The following is a 19,369-nucleotide window of genomic DNA, read 5'->3' as shown; positions in this document are numbered from 1 at the left end:
AAGTGTGGGAGCATGCACAGTATGACCTTCTGTATTGAATGTGTGAATCCATTACAGTTAGGTTGTACTCCAGTGCAGGAATTTGTGTTCTACACCTACAGCTAGCAATCTGTTTCTGCAGGATATCTGTAGATAGGTTGACAATATTGAGTCACAATGGGCAAAGGATAGTGGGATACTGTAACTAATTGTGTCTGTGCTGCTTCTGCTACATGGTTTTGGTGTTAGCAGAGATATTCAGACATATGTACTGACAGATATACTTATTTGCTCACAGTAATTTCCTGGGGAATACAAGATGAATGAACCTGTGTCCAGTATTGTGGTATACAGCCTACATATTCTTGCACACTCATGCCATTCTGGAGGGGGAGCCGCAGACACTTGCTGATGAGTCTGTGGTAAGTGGTCCAGCACCTTGGTACTGTGGTTGCTGAGGATCCCCTGTTTGTACATCTATCAACGTGATAGAACGGCCATATCCTGCTGTGGCCATACCTCTCAGCTATACAGATTCACACAGGTTACTCAGAGGCAGGGATCATATATCTGGTCAGTTCCCCTTCACATTCTGGTTTACGAGCAGGTTTGTAGCCACCCGTTACTGGGTTTGCAGGCAGGGGTAGTATGGGCACACATCAGAGTTTTAGACTTCACACATTTCATGGCATCCATGCTTATACACCCCCCACTCTGTTATTCTATCCTCTTCCTAACATTATGCAAGTGATATCTGATAAGTATCCCTATAGTTATCCCTTCATCCAAGGGGTATTTAGGGGTTGGTCCACAGTTCATGCAGTGGGACATGGTGGGCATGTTACTGTGATTTATCAACATGGCCTTGCATTTGTGTACTGTGGACTGTGTTATGTTGTTATTTGGGACCCCATGAGATAACATACATTGGCAGTATGGGTGATGCACAGGCCTTTGACAGAGAACTGTAGGGCATTTAGTAGTGATGCAGGCCATCTGTAGCAGGCCAGTGCATTCTGTCACTCCTACAGTCCCAGGCTGCAAGCCACTGGAGTGCCCTGGGGAGACTGGGTAGGTGTGCGAGGTGCTGATGGCAATAGTTCCTGTCCTTATTAATCCATTGGTGTGGATGCTGGCACGGTGCTACTTATAGCTAGGGACACACCTGCATGGGACACCTCTTCAGCATGCTGCATTCTGTGGGTATTCCCATACAGAAGTGGGGGTCATACTGTACTCATTCCCAGCAGCAGGGATATGACCTACGATGAACCTGTGGTTGATGGTGGGGTGAGCTGAGTGCATCAGTGCTATAGAAGCTCATTGCAGCTGACTCACAGATATACTTGGGACATTCCCCTTATGCTGCCTCATGCAGAGACATTGGTAGTTTCTCATTACTTCATAACTGTGCCTTTTGTGATCTGCCAGTGATGGGCCAGACTACATCAGTATTCCATAATACACAGACAACTAATGTGCTGCTAACCTGTATGAACAATTCTAAAGGTGTGTGCATTTGACAGTTATATTTTATATACTCTGTCTAGGGTTCTTCCACCTGTTTGGCCCACTACATGTCCTGGAGTGGGATTTGTCACCTTGTCTAGTACTGCCTACTTTGTTGACACCAGTATTTGTTATGGATTTCATGCTGCCCATATAGTTGTCTACTATCTGCTGCCATCCCATTTAGTCACCTGATTCTCTTGCATGCTCACATCCATACCATAGATCCAAGTAGCAGAACATACTACTCCATTCAGCAATTGATAGGGAGAGTGACTTACCTTGTGGCTGTGCCAGTATTGAGTATGGTGATAGAGGGCTGATTATGTTGGATGCACATAGTACACTCCCTATACTTGGTAAAGCACAGGGGGTGTCATGTTTGGCATCCCCTTTTACTGTATGTGTGAGTCAGACAGAGGTGTCATTCCCTGGGTTACTACCATGTCAGTGTATGTGCTATGCATTGCCTCTTTGCCAAAGCCTGGGCATACTGGGCACGGCTCCTTCTGCCTACAGGGGCAGGCTTAGGTTGTTGTTCCTCTAACTCACGCTGTGCCTGTGCTGGCCTTGGCAATGGTGGGGGGGTTGTGTGGCCCTGCCCCGTGCTGTTCCTGCTGCAGCTGTTTCTGCAGGATCATATTGTATAGCATGACACATACAATGAAAATTTGTGTACATGTAGCTGGAGAGTACTGCAAGGCTCCACCAGATATGTCCAGTCACCGGAACCGTGAATTGAGCATCCCAAACACATGCTCTATTATGATTCTGGTTTGTGCATGTGCCTCATTATGGAGTTCTTGCCCAGGTGTGTGTGCATTTCTGATTGTGTCATCAGCCATGGCTCCAGTGCATAACCAGTATCCCCCACTAGGTGGCCATATGGGATGTCCCCACTGGCAAATGTCTGGTACAGCTGTGTCATATGCCAGATGTGGGAGTCATGATAGCTTCCAGGGCTGCCAGCACACACATTCATTATAATGCCCTGGGCATTGCACATGACCTGGCATTTGATGGAGGGGAAGCCCTTGTGGTTTATGTAGACCCTACACCGCTCGATGGGTCATGCTTTGATGTGTATGCGCGTGCAGTCTATAGCACCCACTACCTCAGGGTATTCTGCTATTTGGTGGAAGAGACACATATTGCTGGTCAACTCCTCTTGGGTGTTGTGGAAATATATGTGCTCACCGGCATGTGCTGACATGACTTCCAGGAACTTGTGGAGTACCCTGGATGCTGATGCCTGTGAGATCCCCATGATATCCCCAGTTGGTCTTTGGAAGGTACCTGTGGCTAGTATTCTTAAGCCTACACATACCTTGCTATCCACTGGGATGGGTTCCCCACTGTTGGTTCTGTGTGTGAGGCATGGCTGGCACAGCTCAACAATTTGCTGTAGGAGGTCCTTGTCCACCCTATAGCGCTCCACTATTTCCAGCACATGTAGCCCCTAGTAGGTTACCCTGGGTCTGTACACTCTTCTTCTTCTCCTCACTGTGGGTTGGTCATCAGCATTCTCATCCTCACCACCCTCAGCCTCTTCCACATATTGATTTATGAGAGTGACAGCAGCCCCTATCATTTTGTTAGTTTTGTTAGGTAAAATTGCCCCATTTGTGTGCACCGGTGGTGTAGAGACTGTGGGAAAAAACAGAGAGAAAGGTGTTTGCATAGTTTATAGTGGTGTGCTGGGCTGGGTTGGGCTGCTGCCTGTGTAATTGGCTGATTCTGATACATTTCACCTGCCAGCTATGCTAGTTCTCCTTGATTGCCTTCCTACTGCTGTTTTCCCTTCCCATTGCCTTCCCATTTAAGCCCCGAGGTGCACCGCACAAACCCAGTGCTCAGATGTGAACAGACCTGTTATTTCCTGTTTTTTTTTTTTTTTAAACCCAGTGCCGTTTAGGCAATGTAAATACTGTTAGTCAGCTTCAGACACACCCCCTTCCTTAATATGCTTAGCTAAGGGCAAACACAGGCCACTGTGCTCCATTAAGCTTAAATCAGTCTTGACACTCCCCCTCATATTGTTATCCAGCTGTTAGGCTTAGACCATGGTGTTATTGCACCTACATGGTTGGGTGCAAGCTAGAACTGAGAGGAAATCTGTGCTTCAATATCATTCCCCTCATTTGCATAGAACTGACTGCTAATGCATGGTTACAAAACAGACATTCACCCTTCCCCCTTAGCAACCACTATTCTATGGTCCTGTTGTGTTATGCATGCCATTGTCTATTATGGCAAAATTATGATTTTGCTTTAAAAGCTTATTTCCAGCTTTTTTATTATTTTCGGGATGATCCCGTTTGCGCACTGCTGCCCTAGGCTTAAACGTCCGAAATTGGCCAAAAAAAAAGTTTATTTTTTATCATTTTGAAACTATTTTTTATGCCTATGGCCATATATTTGGCAACAGGCATGCCTAACCCTTATAATACATGCTTTGTTAAGAGTTGTTATGCCTCCGTTTTGTAGTTTGCAGAAATGTATTCAGCTACTGGCTGAATACATTTCTGCAGTCTACACTATTCCTGCATGGATGCCTACCTGCTTCCTGTATCACTAATTCACCTCATTTGCATGGTTTTCACCAACAAATGAGGTAATTAGCATACAATGGCTGTGTCCATGCAGGAATAGTGCAGAAACGCTCGTGCACATCGCGGGAGCTCATTCTTGGATCGCACGTCGGCCATATTGCCTGCAGCAGCTCTTGCACTATTCCTGCACACCATCCAGAGCTTGCTGAATCCTTGGGAGAATTTCTCAAGCTCTAAAACTCAAATTGTCCCATACATAATATGTCTATTACAGTGTCATTTTTGTTCTTATTCTCACAGTTGGTCTTCTCTTCATTTCTTAAAAAAAACAGTTTTACTTACAGTATGTTCCTGTCTCATTTTTTGCCTGCTGTTACACTACATATGTTTTAATTACTGCATTTTTTTCTGCCGCAAAACCAAACTCCTTCTCAGTTTGTTGCTGCTTTCCTGTTTTGCTTTGTATTACTGCTAATTAAGTTTTAACTGCTGCATTCTATGCTGCTACATCACTTGGTTCCTTCTCCACACTACCATGCTCAGCATTTCTAAAAAAGTTATCCACCATCTCACCCCATGAAACAGTAGAGTTGTCACCTGGCTCATCCTGCTTATTTTCAAGAGAACATCATCTGCAAACACTCCTGATGCCAGTAGTGTTATCTGAACCACTCCTACAGACTCACTAAAAAGAGGCAGCCCAATAATTTTAATTTATTTTATTTTGTGATGCCCGTGCACTGGCCCAGTAATCAAGGAACTTCAATCCTTACCACTAACTCCAGTGAGGGACGTGCACATTGGGAGGATGAACAGTACATACACAGTAAAGTACAATTTCCCTTAAGAGCACACAGAGATCACAGTCAGTCTGGGGCTGGTTTCTTCCTTTCTCTCCAGATCCCCAGTAAGACTCCCCACTGGCACAGCAATAGGGTTAAGATCTCAGTTGAGTGGTCAAGCCAAAACTTCTAGCACCATCTCTGTCCAACCAGTGCTTCATGTCCCTGCCCAAGTAGCTGACACACACACACTTTGAGATTTGATTTATATACAAATGCACAGACACTCCTGGGGAAGGCTGACACAGGTTCACTAGCTATGCCCCCTTTTCCCCAGATTACAAGGTAAATATCACTGCCACCAACCACTACTTATCAGTTACTTAAGGCCCTTCCCAAAGGGTGACCAATTCTACTGAGCAATGTTACTATTATTCAAATGGTAAGTGTGACCAGAACTTTTAAGATTATTCTAGAGTGGCTTGTACAGTATCACCAAATACATATGCAGGTAATTTAAGAGCTTAAATATCTTTATACAAAACCAGCCGCAATTAAAAGGTTTAAATATATTTAATAATAAATAATAAAAGCACAAGACAATACTCATTAACTCAACACACTGACAATAGAGTTCAAAATCACAGGAAATGCTTTAAAACAACATTGCAGGACAGTCTCACATAAATACAAAAAACATATAGACTAATCTTATTGTATTCCTATCTATCTCTAAGAGAAATCACTGTACCTAAATAACTTACTTACAGAGCAATACACATTACTGCTGGGTTCGCTAGATGACATCATTCTTGTCACCTCTGCATGAGCTTTCTAGGCTAGCAGATACCAACAGCATTTCACATGTTTATGTTAAGAATTCTTACCTCTCAGAAGCTGCCAATTCTCTTTTTGAAGCTTGCCTGAAGTTGGATGTCATAAAACAATTACCTTGGAAACCTGTAATTACCTCTGTTTCCAGACAATAGAAAGAAGCCCCAGGCTGGAGACATCCTGTGATTTAGCTTGAGATAAACTGACTTTATAACACATTGTAAAATTCTTTACTTATCAGCTTTTTTTCTTAGAGTTTTTCAAGTTAGCTCTGTATGTCCCAATTTCTGCTATGAAACCATACATTTGCATTGACATATAGTTTATACACATTTCTGCTAATTTTCAAGCAGGGTGCATTGTGGTTACAAATTTGAAGCTCAGCACATAACATAGTTTAATCATAACATACAGTTCTCTTACATTTGTAAAACAAGCCTGTGGATCATATTAATATTCACAAATGACACAGGATTATTTACAAAATTCTATCTAGCTGGGCTGGCAGCCTTCATATATTTATTTTAAAAATATATTTTATCTTGGAATGTATCTGGCGGCAGCCTTCATATATTTATTTAAAACATATATTTTATCTTGGAATGTGTCTGGCTTTTATTCTGAGTGCCTTGTTGGAGATTTATTTATGAATTTAAAATGTAAACGTTGTTGTATTTATTTAGAGAAGGTTACTTCATGAATATATAAAATATTCAAATTAACATACATAAGGTTAAAAGGAAGGTTTGTGTTCTGTGTTCTGTCTTATGCAATTAAGGTTATTTATTTTCACTCAGCCTTCTGCTCTACCCACCCCGACATTTTGTTAAGCAATTTATAAATAATATTGAAATAAAATAAGAGTTCTGGCTTATACACTGCTGTAATACTTAGAAGCAAATTACAAAACTATTTCTGGGGATTCAGAAAGAACCCCAATACTGGAAGTAAGAGCTACAGCCAAAATGGTCTATATATGCAATGCATAAAATTACAGTTCAGATGCATGTTAACCACAATGAGGAAATACCCCATTATGGGCTAATTTGCATGTGTTTGAATTGGCCTTAAGTGCTACCAAGGCAAATCAGAAATTTGGTAGTCAGCACTGACAGCCCATGCATCACATCGGGCAGACCCCTCATGCACTCACACACACACACACACACACACACACACACACACACACACACACACACACACACACACACACACACACACACACTTCTTACCTGTCCCTTAGTGCACAAAATGTAGCCTATTTTCCTTCTTAGTTTGTCTCTATTCCTTGTAAATCACAGATCCTTACAGTCAATAAATAATGCATGTGTCATTACAGTTTCACTCTTCTTAATGTTCCTAAAGTACAAGTTGATGATAGACCTGTTGCTCTATTAACTTTTTAAGTGAGTCCACATAAGAAATTTCCAATTTTCACCAGTGTCATCTACTGTTCCAACAAGCTTTTTCCTAAAGCCTCTATCCATACAGACATAACTCCCTTCCCACTCAACTGTCCGTGATTTTACAGAACACTCCTGCTGCTGCCTCAGGTACTTGCCCCTTACCTCATAACTAACAGATTGTTGCAATCATAACAAGATGTTATTCATTAAAGTTTCATATTTCTGTAAAAAATACCCTTCTACACTAACTCCTCAGTTATTGAAGAGGGTTAAGACACCTCCTCAGCAAGTTGCTGCCGGTGTCAAATGTGCAACATTTGAAACTTTTGTCTTTTACTTTTTTTTTCAGTGAAATGAGGGCAATATGTAGAAATATTCTGGCATTTAGTGATGGTACAAAGAGCTAATAATAGCTATTGTGGTGCCAGGTGGTGGTACAGAGAGCTAATAATATGTTTCCCTGTGGTAAGGGCAAGGGCACTGGAACCATAGAGCGAGGGGGAGGGAGCGCTTACCACACTTTTTACAGCTCAAGACCTGTCTCTTAATCAACATGGACCACAGATTTGCCTTTAAAGGAGGACCCATGCGTGCGTCACATACTAACGTGTAAAGCTCATGGAAGTTTACATTATGCTGGAGTTATGCTGACCACCCCAGTGCTGATCATGGTGAGGACAGTTTTGTTTTGCTTTGCTGATTCGTTCCCAAGTGTATTTGCTTTACTGCATGCATCCATTCGTTCCTGAGTTTATTTGCTTTTGTTTCACTCTTTGCCGATTCATTCCCGAGTGTATTTACTGAACATATCCATTCATTCCCGAGTGTATTTGCTTTACTGAACATATCCATTCTGGTTCTCTTTTAAGGAGAGGTGTGTGTGTAGAAATAGGAAAAGTGCTAGCAGACATACTTGTTACACTCCCTATAGTAAAGATGGCAGAAATGTATGAGCTCACCCACAAACAGGCATATGACGCAATCTAAATGGCCATTATAGTGTCAATAAAAGAGACTGGAAACTCTTTGACATTCTAATATCTTAAATAGATAAAGCCACCTCATTATATCTAAAGCCTTCTCCACATCTAGGGATAGTGATAATATTGCTTTATGTGTAAGATGACCCTATCCCACACTCTGTGCTTCCCTATAAAGATATTGTGCCATGAATATTGACCTTTTACAAATCCCCCTTAGTCTGGATGAATAAGTGACAGCATGAGCAGAAAGACACAGGCAACCTACACACCCATGTACATTTAATTATCAGTGCTTAGAATGGATATTAGGAGATAATCAGCTGTATCCGAAGGGGTCTTGCCCATTTTCAGGAATGAAATTTCTACTGAGGATTTTCAAGAAGGTGGAATCATAGAGTCCCTGAAAGCTCCCTAACATGTGTTCCATAACAATGCTATGGATGACGGATGAAGCTTCTTATAAAACTCTGCTGGCAAGCCATCTACAACTGAAGCTTTAGCAGGTTTTATATGCTGAATAGCTTTAGCTAGTTCCATTTTGGTTAGTGGATGATATAGCTGGCCTACCTGGTGTAGAGATAAGTGAGGAATCTCAGAGATATTTTGTAGCCATGTATTAATTTCAACTAAAGAAATGGTTTCATCGTATGTTGCTGCATATAAGGCTGCATAATATCCTCTAAATAGTTCTAATGACTATCTATGGTACTATGTCTCTTACTTTCCTGCAGAGGAAAGAATGGGCATAGATCCATAGATCATCTTGCTTTCAGCTTACACCTCCTGGCTAACCTAGAATAAGCTTGAGGGAACATTTCATAGAATTGCAGTCAGACTTTGTCTAATGCTAGCGCTGTCTTTTTATTAATTAAATCCTGTATTTGCATCTTGATAGATAACAGATCATCTGTTCCTTGAGATGTAGTATAAGTGAGCTTACTTGATGTAAGGTGATTATATTTTTGCTGCAACTGATGTAGCTTCAAATTCAAGGATAACTATAATCCATTAGTCCATGACCACAGCCTTGCATGCATATAAGCCTTATATGCACCCCAAAGAAAATGTGGCTTGCATTGAACCCCCTGATACACTTGCAAGAATTCATGTGTATATTTATTTACCTTTTGTGAGAAGTCTGAGTATCTTGCATAATCTGGCTATAGATGCCACATTCAAGGGGATGGGGAAAATAGCAGAATAACTGCAACATAAGGCTTCATGAACAGAGTAAGGGCATGGCACAATGTAGAAATCCATAGAATATGCTAGGGACTCACTATCAACATAGATTCTGTTTATTCTAGAGAGGGTACTAGTAGTCATTTGAAATGTCAGGACACACTAGCCTGATTCCCAAAACACAAGGAGTGATGGGTCAAAAAATAGATTTACATATACTGAGTATGAAAGGGCTATTTCTCGGAATATTCCCTTTTCTCTCAGGTATGGCAATCTCATTGTTGGTATACATAACTTCAGGGGGTGGGGGGTCTAGGGCTGCAGTGGTCTGCTAAAAAGATGTTTAAAAGAGAAGAGGTTTAAAGGAGAATAGTGATCTTTAAGATTTGCTCTCTTCCTGGGATTTCCTGACATTTTGGCCTTTTTTTTTCCTGGTTGTTGGCACTCAGCATTTTGAGTGCCAACATTTCATTAGGGAGCTAAAGGTACTGTACCTTGGGGAATAATATATATATTTTGAGAGTGGATCACATTCTGATTTCCCCATGTCCACCAGATGCATTTTTTGTGCCCACGAAGACAAGAACCTCACAACAGGTGCAGTTCTGGGGGGTGGATTGCTGTGGAATCCCTGGGTGTAGTAATACAATTAAAATCTCCTGCTAATATCAGTGATCTTTGAAGCTTTTCCTGTATAAAAATCAGAATCTGTTTGCCCCCTGAGAACTGACCCAGTTGTTTAGCATTTGGGAACTTGTGTGTACAGTGACCTAACTTTTGACCAACATGTGCCCAGAGTCATAAGAAAGTCTTTCTATATTACACAGCTTACAAACAGATTGATTGCAACTAGATCTAGAGATGTTATTGTCTCCCTTTACAAAGCCCTGATTAGGTCAATCATTTTGTATAATGCCCACTTTGGCATGTATCGGTCCAGACCCGTGCAACAATTGGAGTACCCACAGAGATACCTTACTAAAAGGATACAAGGCCTAAACAATAGGTCTTACATGGACCACCTCAAAAATTTATCACTATACTCAGTATCCTACAAAGTGCTTAGAGATGATGTGTCTGCCATACAAGACATCATCCAACCTAATACAGATGGACCTACTGAACATCAGCAAGTCAAATGGCATCAGAAATACTCAGTCCAGGTATCTAAACTGAATGCTGTGGAGAGATGGATGTATATATATATATATATATATATATCACAAAGGCTACCACTGTTCCAGAATAGAGTATCCTTTCAAGTAAATCAAAGATCATCCCTGCCCACATTCAAATGCAACTTGGAACTAAGGATGGGTAATAGAAAATGTGCTCCAGGATTGCACCTCATGCCACTAATGGATAGAGACAGTTCCTAAATGCTACATCCCTTACAATGGGTCTCTTCAAATTATTTATGGTATGATCACAGTTATTCTCACGAGGGCTAATATACAATTATCAGCCATGGGATAGGTAAGACCAATCAGGAAATGTTAATTCAAGCACCAAAGGGGAATGTCCCCCAAGTGAACCTATGTTGTGGTAGTAAATAGTTTCAAAAAATTGCCCTTTTTTGGTCACTAAGTGCCCCTCTCACCCTCTGCCCTCCCCCACCAGTCTTCAACAGCTTCCGGCACCTATGGGTAAGGGTACAAGGTTTGAATCTTCCTAAGTGCCTTTACAGCATGATGTAAAGTCTATCCCTGGTAACTTATTCCCCGTCCCACCTCTTTCATGCAGCACAACTTTGTTCTGTGTTTTTATGGCATAATGAATTAGCTCTTTACTTCACAGATAAAAAGTGCTAGGTTTGATTCTTGGCTAGGCTTGTAATAGTCTAGAGATTGATAGGTAGTATTTATCTATGAACCAATGAACAATATAAAGAATATCCTTGGTGTCTGGTGTTCCCCTGTCCCACATCTTTTTTTTTTTAATTGTCTTTAAGGCACAATATGAAGGCTATCTCTTGTATATAGTGTTTTCCTACCCCATGTGTTTTGTGTAGATAAACTTTGCCCTATTTTTTAAATGCCTTTAATGCACAATATAAAGCTTTATCCCCGGTATCCCCAGTGTCTAGTGCCCCTCAGTGTTGCATGATTTGCTCATTAGTCTAAGGAAGTCTGGAGGTATGACAACTCACCCACACATACATTCACAGCTCCAGCACCTGATTGTACTCACAGATAAAATCACCAATTCACCAAGAGACACATACACCCCTACTCTATCTGTCCGCTAACTAACCCCCCTACTGTGACTTCCCAGGCACACACACACAAATACACGAGTATACACACACACACACACACACACACACACACACACACACACACACACATACACAAACCGGACACCACTCATATCTCTACAAATTTTCACACATACATCCATACAATGGTGCACACCCCCCAGCACTTATCTCTAATGCAATGGCTGAACACAAGCTTTTAGTCATGGTGTATGACCCAGGTAAATGATGTACCTTATGCAGCCTAGCAATTATCTAAATTGTGCAACTACATAATTAATTATATAAATTGCTCAGCTACAGGCATTTCTGGGGAAAGTACATGGCTAATTAGTATATGCCACGCCCCCAGAGTGCCTTATTAACATTTACAGTAGGCCGTAGAGACAGCCCACTTCTTTGTGGTACAGCACCATGATATGGTTGTCTCCGAATCGGAAATGTTTATAAGGTGTACACCTCACAGTAATGTTTCTGAATTCAGCCCTGTGTTGCTTCTGGAAGTACAGCTTGTTTCCTTTTTTTTTTAACTGTCAAGTGCTCACGTTAAAATTTATAATAACAAAAAAAAAATGCTTTGCTTTGCTTTTCCCATTCTTGTCCTGCAGTTTGACAATTTTAACTGACAATAAGGGTTAATAGGCAGATAAATCATTACGCAAGTCTTATCTTTACATACAGAAATTTATAATACTGGTATGAACCGTTATATTTCTTTAAGTTAATTAGGGCAAAGGTAGCCATTCAAGCAATGTTTGATTAGGTTTCTGGTGGTCACAGGTAATGAGTTATCACTAGGGGGCATTTTTTTTATTATAATTTTGTTTTTCAAACCTCTAATCAGCCTAGACATCCACATCCCGCCTCACCCCCATTAGGGAAACCACCGTAAAAAATTTCTCCAAAGTCAGCTTCACGCTTCTTAAGACAGAAGTGGCAAACTTCACAACACCCATGCAGATGGACAATAGAGGTACGACTGCTGAATCCTACACAAATGCACTTTATAAGCACTTACACGAGTGCATGGATCGTGCTATCCCTAACAGACCAAGATGCTATCCTCCAAAAAAAGTAGCCAATCTGGTGGTCCCCTGCCATAAACAAACTCTGCAACAAAGAAAGAAACTGTTGCAAAAAAGAGTAAAATCTCATGACTGGAAGAACTCCCTGGTCAGCCTCAGTAAGAAGTTGAGATCCCTCATAAAATCCTCCAAAGCTACTTATGAAAACAAAATCGTCAGTGATTCTAAGGACAACCACAAAGCATTCTATAGCTATGTCAAGAATATCAGTGGCAACATTCAGATCTGCTCTGAGTTACAGCACAATGGCACTAAATATACAGAACCAACTGATATTGCCAACATCCTGGCAGATAGGTTCAGTGCTATCTTTACCGCCCTCACCCTCTAAAGGGTCCATCTCTATACAAGAAGAATGCAAAGTTCCTGTAATCACGGCTGCACAGGTAAAAAACACACTCTCCAAAGCCAAGAACACAGCATCCATGGGACCTGACAAATATCCCAGGCTGCATTCTACATGAACTACAGAATGAACTGGCACCCCACCTAAGCATCATGTTCAATCATAGCCTCACCTCAGGCTTTGTGCCCACTGAGTGGCGCACAGCGGTGGTTATCCCACTCCACAAAGGGGGAGCCACCACGGACCCTGGGAACTACCACCCGATTAGCCTAACGAGCCTAGTCTGCAAGGCCATGGAATGTATCATCATGGAACTTATAAACAAAGACATTGGTAATCTCCAAACTCTGGACCCCATCCAGTTTGGATTTGTAAAAGGCAGATCATGTCTCCTAAACCTGATTGACTTATTTGAAGCAGTCACCAAAGCCGTAGATGAGGGTAAGGTGGTTCATACAGCCTATCTAGATCTCGCCAAGGCTTTTGACACCATCCCCCACTCTGGAATTATAGATAAACTCACTAAACTAGGTATAAATCCCTATGTTACAAGATGAGTTGCCAACTGGCTCACTGACAGAACCCACACTGTGAAAGTAGCAGACTCCAAATCTGACTTTTGACCAATGACAAGTGGAGTACCACAGGGTTCAGTCCTGGGTCCTCTCCTGTTTCGTATCAACTTTTCTGAAGTACAGGCTGACACAGAAGGTCTTTGGCTAATGAAGTTTGCAGATGACTGCAAACTAGGAGTCATAATTGAAACTCCTAATGATTTGGACATCCCACAAAAGGGACTGACTGAGAGAGATGCCTGCTGTCAAAGCTATGGTCTCAAGCTCAATGCCAAAAAGTGCATTGCCATCCCCTTTGGTAAAAACTCTGCTCCCATGAGCTACCACATAGGTGGTAGTCTACTTAACACTGAAAGTGTGATAAGAGACCTTGGGACACAGGTGGACAGTAGTCTCTCCTTTGATAATCACATTGCAAAGTAGTCTGGAAATCCTTCTACGTGGCACACCTCATCACAAAAGGTTTCTCATCCAGGAAAAAAGAGGTCATTGTTCCCCTCTACTCATTACTCATTAGACCCATTATAGAGTACAATGCCCCTTTTGGTATGTACCTCACAAGACATCTACAACAACTGGAAAGGCTGCAGAAATACCTCACAAAGAGGATTATTGGCCTCAAACAGATGCCCTACGCAGACCATCTCAAAAACTCCAGCTTTACTCTGTCGCATATCACCTGCTCAGAGGCACTCTCTGCCTAATATACAAAGCTATGTCAAACCCAGAGCTGTTGGACATGCTCCACTTATCCCAATCCCTCCAAGCTACATGCTCTAGGGAACTAAACCTTGTCATCACAATAAACAGAACATGCTGGAGGGATAGATTCCTGTCCCAGAGACTTACCATACTCTGGAACAAACTACCTATCTATATCAAACAAAGCTCCTTATTAGCACTCTTCAAGAAAAATCTTGATGATTGGATGGGAAATAGGAAAGTCACCCCGGGGATCACTTCTGTGGCTCTGATCGACAGGGGCACAGGAAAATAATTTTCTTGGGTGGTGAAAGCCAGGGTACCTTTTTGGCTAGGCTTGTATAGGCCCTAGGGCCGATAGACTAGTACCTACCTATGAGCCTATTGTGTAGTTCCTTTTGAGTATAATTAATACAGTGCTTGTCATCACTGAGGAAAGTGTTGTGTTCAACCCCCAGTTGTAATTTACTTCTTCGTCTTCCCTTTCCTTGTTTCCATTTCTTATAACTTTTGCTTTTCTTCTGGTTTAATTTCTCTACGTCTTTTGGGTTTCTAATACCATGATAGGAATGAACCCCATTCCTAAGTCAAAGTATGATTAAAATTTATGATATTAGTATTGTTTCAGTTTTTGATGTTAGCCAGAAGTGCTCTTCACAGCACCTGCAATGTGCCCAGAAATGACTCCTTCTGAAATTCATACAGAGTTACATAAGACTGTAGATTCTTTTTTTATGACACCCATTGCTCCTACTACTATTGGAACTGTATGGGAATCCTTCTTCCACACTGCCCTCATTTCTACCTGCAAATCCTGGCATTTTATGACTTTGTGTCTCTCTGTACATAAGATACTATAATCACTGGGAGTAGCCAGTTCAATGATCAATGCTACATTTGTCTTTTTTCACAGACTACTATATCTGGTTTTCTAGCATCTATTTTTTGAACTGTTAGTAATGGGTGATCCCATATGATATAAACTTCATCATTCTCTATAATGCTTTGTGGCATATGTTTCCAATGCTTCTCAGATACTTCAATACTTTATTTATTTTTTTTTTCAAAAATTTCTTTATTGCAGTTTTTAAGGTTACAAACATATGAGACATTTGACAACAAAAAACACATACAACATACAACAAACCATAACAACCTATATACAATATATACAAAGAAGTCACTTCAAGAATCCATTTTTTTTGTACTAACCACTTATTCTGCAGTGATAAGAAACATAACAGTAACCATTAGCTATTTAGGGGGATATTACACATACGAGGGAAAGATAAACTAAAACCTTTACATAGGGTACATCTATTTGTCAACAGCGTATAAACATAAAGATTTATAAAATAACAATGATAATAAGGTTCTAAATATATCTTTACTGAATTTCTTACATATATTGAATATTTCACTTGTAAAATTAATATTTTTACTTCTTGAGAATGAAATCTAATAGGTATTCCCAATTCTCTTGGTAGTATTTACGTTTCTTAGTAACATATAGTAGCTTGTGGGAGGAGATGTATTTGATTGCTAAATTGCTAAAACCTTCCCATGAGAGTGGGGTTGCAAGGGTCTATTTCTTTGTAATATAGAATTTGGCAAGAGCACATATGGTGATGATGACATGCTTTAAGACTATTGGAAGATTATTTATATTAATGTGCAGTATAGCCATTTCCCAGGAAAAAGTACTTTTTTGGTAGCCCATTTTCTCTAGTCTTGCCCTTAATGAACACCATCCCCACTCTGGAATTATAGATAAACTCACTAAACTAGGTATAAATCCCTATGTCACAAGATGAGTTGCCAACTGGCTCACTGACAGAACCCACACTGTGAAAGTAGCAGACTCCAATTCTGACTTCAGACCAGTGACAAGTGGAGTACCACAGGGTTCAGTCCTGGGTCCTCTCCTGTTTGGTATCCACTTTTCTGATGTACAGGCTAACACAGAAGGTCTTTGGCTAATGAGGTTTGCAGATGACTGCAAACTAGGAGCCATAATTGAAACTCCTAATGATGTGGACATCCCACAAAAGGGACTGACTGAGACAGATGCCTGCTGTCAAAGCTATGGTCTCAAGCTCAATGCCAAAAAGTGCATTGTCATCCCCTTTGGTAAAAACTCTGCACCCGTGAGATACCACATAGGTGGTAGTCTACTTAACACCGAAAGTGTGATAAGAGACCTTGGGACACAGGTGGACAGTAGTCTCTCCTTTGATAATCACATTGCACAGTAGTCTGGAAATCCTTCTACATGGCACACCTCATCACAAAAGGTTTCTCATCCAGGAAAAAAGAGGTCATTGTTCCCCTCTACTCATCACTCATTAGACCCATTATAGAGTACAATGCCCCTTTTGGTATGTACCTCACAAGGCATCTACAACAACTGGAAAGGCTGCAGAAATACCTCACAAAGAGGATTATTGGCCTCAAACAGATGCCCGACCATCTCAAAACTCCAGCTTTACTCTGTCGCATATCACCTGCTCAGAGGCACTCTCTGCCTAATATACAAAGCTATGTCAAACCCAGAGCTGTTGGACATGCTCCACTTATCCCAATCCCTCCAAGCTACATGCTCTAGGGAACTAAACCTTGTCATCACAATAAACAGAACATGCTGGAGGGATAGATTCCTGTCCCAGAGACTTACCATACTCTGGAACAAACTACCTATCTATATCAAACAAAGCTCCTTATTAGCACTCTTCAAGAAAAATCTTGATGATTGGATGGGAAATAGGAAAGTCACCCCGGGTATCACTTCTGTGGCTCTGCTCGACAGGGGCACAGGAAAATAATTTTCTTGGGTGGTGAAAGCCAGCGTACCTTTTTGGCTAGGCTTGTATAGGCCCTAGGGCCGATAGCCTAGTACCTACCTATGAGCCTATTGTGTAGTTCCTTTTGAGTATAATTAATACAGTGCTTGTCTTCACTGAGGAAAGTGTTGTGTTCAACCCCCAGTTGTAATTTACTTCTTCGCCTTCCCTTTCCTTGTTTCCATTTCTTATAACTTTTGCTTTTCTTCTGGTTTAATTTCTCTACGTCTTTTGGGTTTCTAATACCATGATAGGAATGAACCCCATTCCTAAGTCAAAGTATGATTAAAATTTATGATATTAGTATTGTTTCAGTTTTTGATGTTAGCCAGAAGTGCTCTTCACAGCACCTGCAATGTGCCCAGAAATGACTCCTCCTGAAATTCATACAGAGTTACATAAGACTGTAGATTCTTTTTTTATGACACCCATTGCTCCTACTACTATTGGAACTGTTTGTAATGACATGAGATTAATATGTGAAAACACACTCCCTTTATAGGTTAACAGAGGAGCACCTACTTGGTACAGAAAGAGTACCATGTACCCAGCAATAAGTGAGGAAGTTAGTCAGGGTTAGCACAAGGGCATAACCAATGTGTTTTGCGGTATAGTTTCAGTTTGTTTTTAAAAAGTGTTATTGAGGAGAGCAAGGTCAGGTCACTAGGGAGTGAGTTCCGGGTTTTGCCAACAGTGTTACAGAACAAGGAGTCATCAGCCATATTGCTGGTTTTGCTTATTTGTACAAGTAGTTTGAAGAACATAGGGTCTTAAGATTATTGTAGGAGGTGATAAGGTTAGTAAGTATTGGGATATTAGTAGTTTGATACAGGAGCTTGTGTGCAACTGTTATTTGGTTATAACGTAGTTGGTTTGGTATCTCTAGCCATCCGAGTTGTTCTAGATTATGACAGTGATGGGTTCTGAAAGCAGAGCCAGTGGCAAATCTGGCAATATTGTTATAGGAGATTGCTACCTTGTTAAGGTTATTTTTACACAAGTTAGTAAATATAGGGGAGGCATAGAGAAGAGTAGAGATTAAATGGGTGTGGGCAATAGCAGTCCTAGCTAATGGAGTCAGGAAGGGTTTTATCCTATAAAGGGAGCCGAGTTTTTTGTTGACTGTTTTTATCGTACTATTAATATGAACGTCAAAGTTAAGGTTGCTATCAATTAATACCCCTAGTAGTTTGCTAGTGGGATCAGGAGATATGATAGTACCGTTGTTAGATATAACAATAAAGTTAAGTGGGGAGGCCCTACGAGTTGGAGTGAATAGTAAGAGTTTTGTTTTTGGGGGAGGTTCAAGATGAGGCAATGGTGTAGAAGCCATTTTTCGACACCTTTTGGGTTACAGTCTGTAGATCGGATGGAGAAGTGGCTGAGCATATTAACGTGGAATTGTCTGCATATTGGATACAGGTAGCTTGTGGAATTACTGAATGTAGGTCATTACTAAAAATAGAAAATAGGAGAGGACCTAATATGGAGCCTTGAGGGACACCAAGGGCAATGGGAAGGTGGGTGGATAAGTTATTATCCCATAGTACAGCCTGCTGTCTATTGTTTAAGTAGAATTGGAACCATTGTATACCCAGTGTGTCTAGTGAAAGGCTTTTAAGTATGTTTATGAGTAGCTGATGGTTAACCATATTTAGAGAGATCAATAAACAGGGCTGAGGAAATAATGTTATTATTACGATTTTTGTTAATGCAATCAGGGAAGGATAAGAGGGCAGAGGTGGTGCTATGAAATTACCTAAAACCATGTTGACAGTTAGCTAGTAGGTTGTTTTGGGTAAGGTAGTTTAGCAGTTGTTTATGTACGCATTTTCCATAATTTTTGCCAGGGGTGATGGTATAGCTATGGGTCTGTAATTTGATAACTCATTGGAGTTACCACATTTATGTAAGGGGATAATATGTGACATTTTCCAGATAGATGGGATAGTTCCTTCAGTTATAGTTCTATTAATCAGGATGGATATGGGATAGGCTATGGCTTTTGCAGATTTTTGCAAATATTCTGCTGGTAGTAGATCAGCTTAGGGGGTGGTTTGTTTAAGTTTCTGAATAAGGGTACAGACAAGGGATGTAGGAACAGGTTGAAAGTGAAATGAGGAGAGTGAGCTGGATATAGCAGTAGTCAGGCTTCAGTTGTCAGGAGATAGTTGGTTGGCAAGAGATTGGATGGTCTCTGTAAGGAAAGTGTTAAAGGTATTGGCAATTTGTTTGGGATTATCATGGTTAGTGCCTCATGGGGTTGGTGTGACAGAACGACCAGGGTGTAAAAGTTTATTGATGCCTGCCCAAAACTTTCGAGGTTTGTTTTGATGG

The sequence above is a fragment of the Protopterus annectens genome, chromosome 2.part2 (assembly GCF_019279795.1).
Source record: "Protopterus annectens isolate FY-2018-M chromosome 2.part2, PAN1.0, whole genome shotgun sequence".
Lineage (NCBI taxonomy): Eukaryota > Metazoa > Chordata > Ceratodontiformes > Protopteridae > Protopterus > Protopterus annectens.
Note: the sequence above shows the minus strand (reverse complement) of the source record.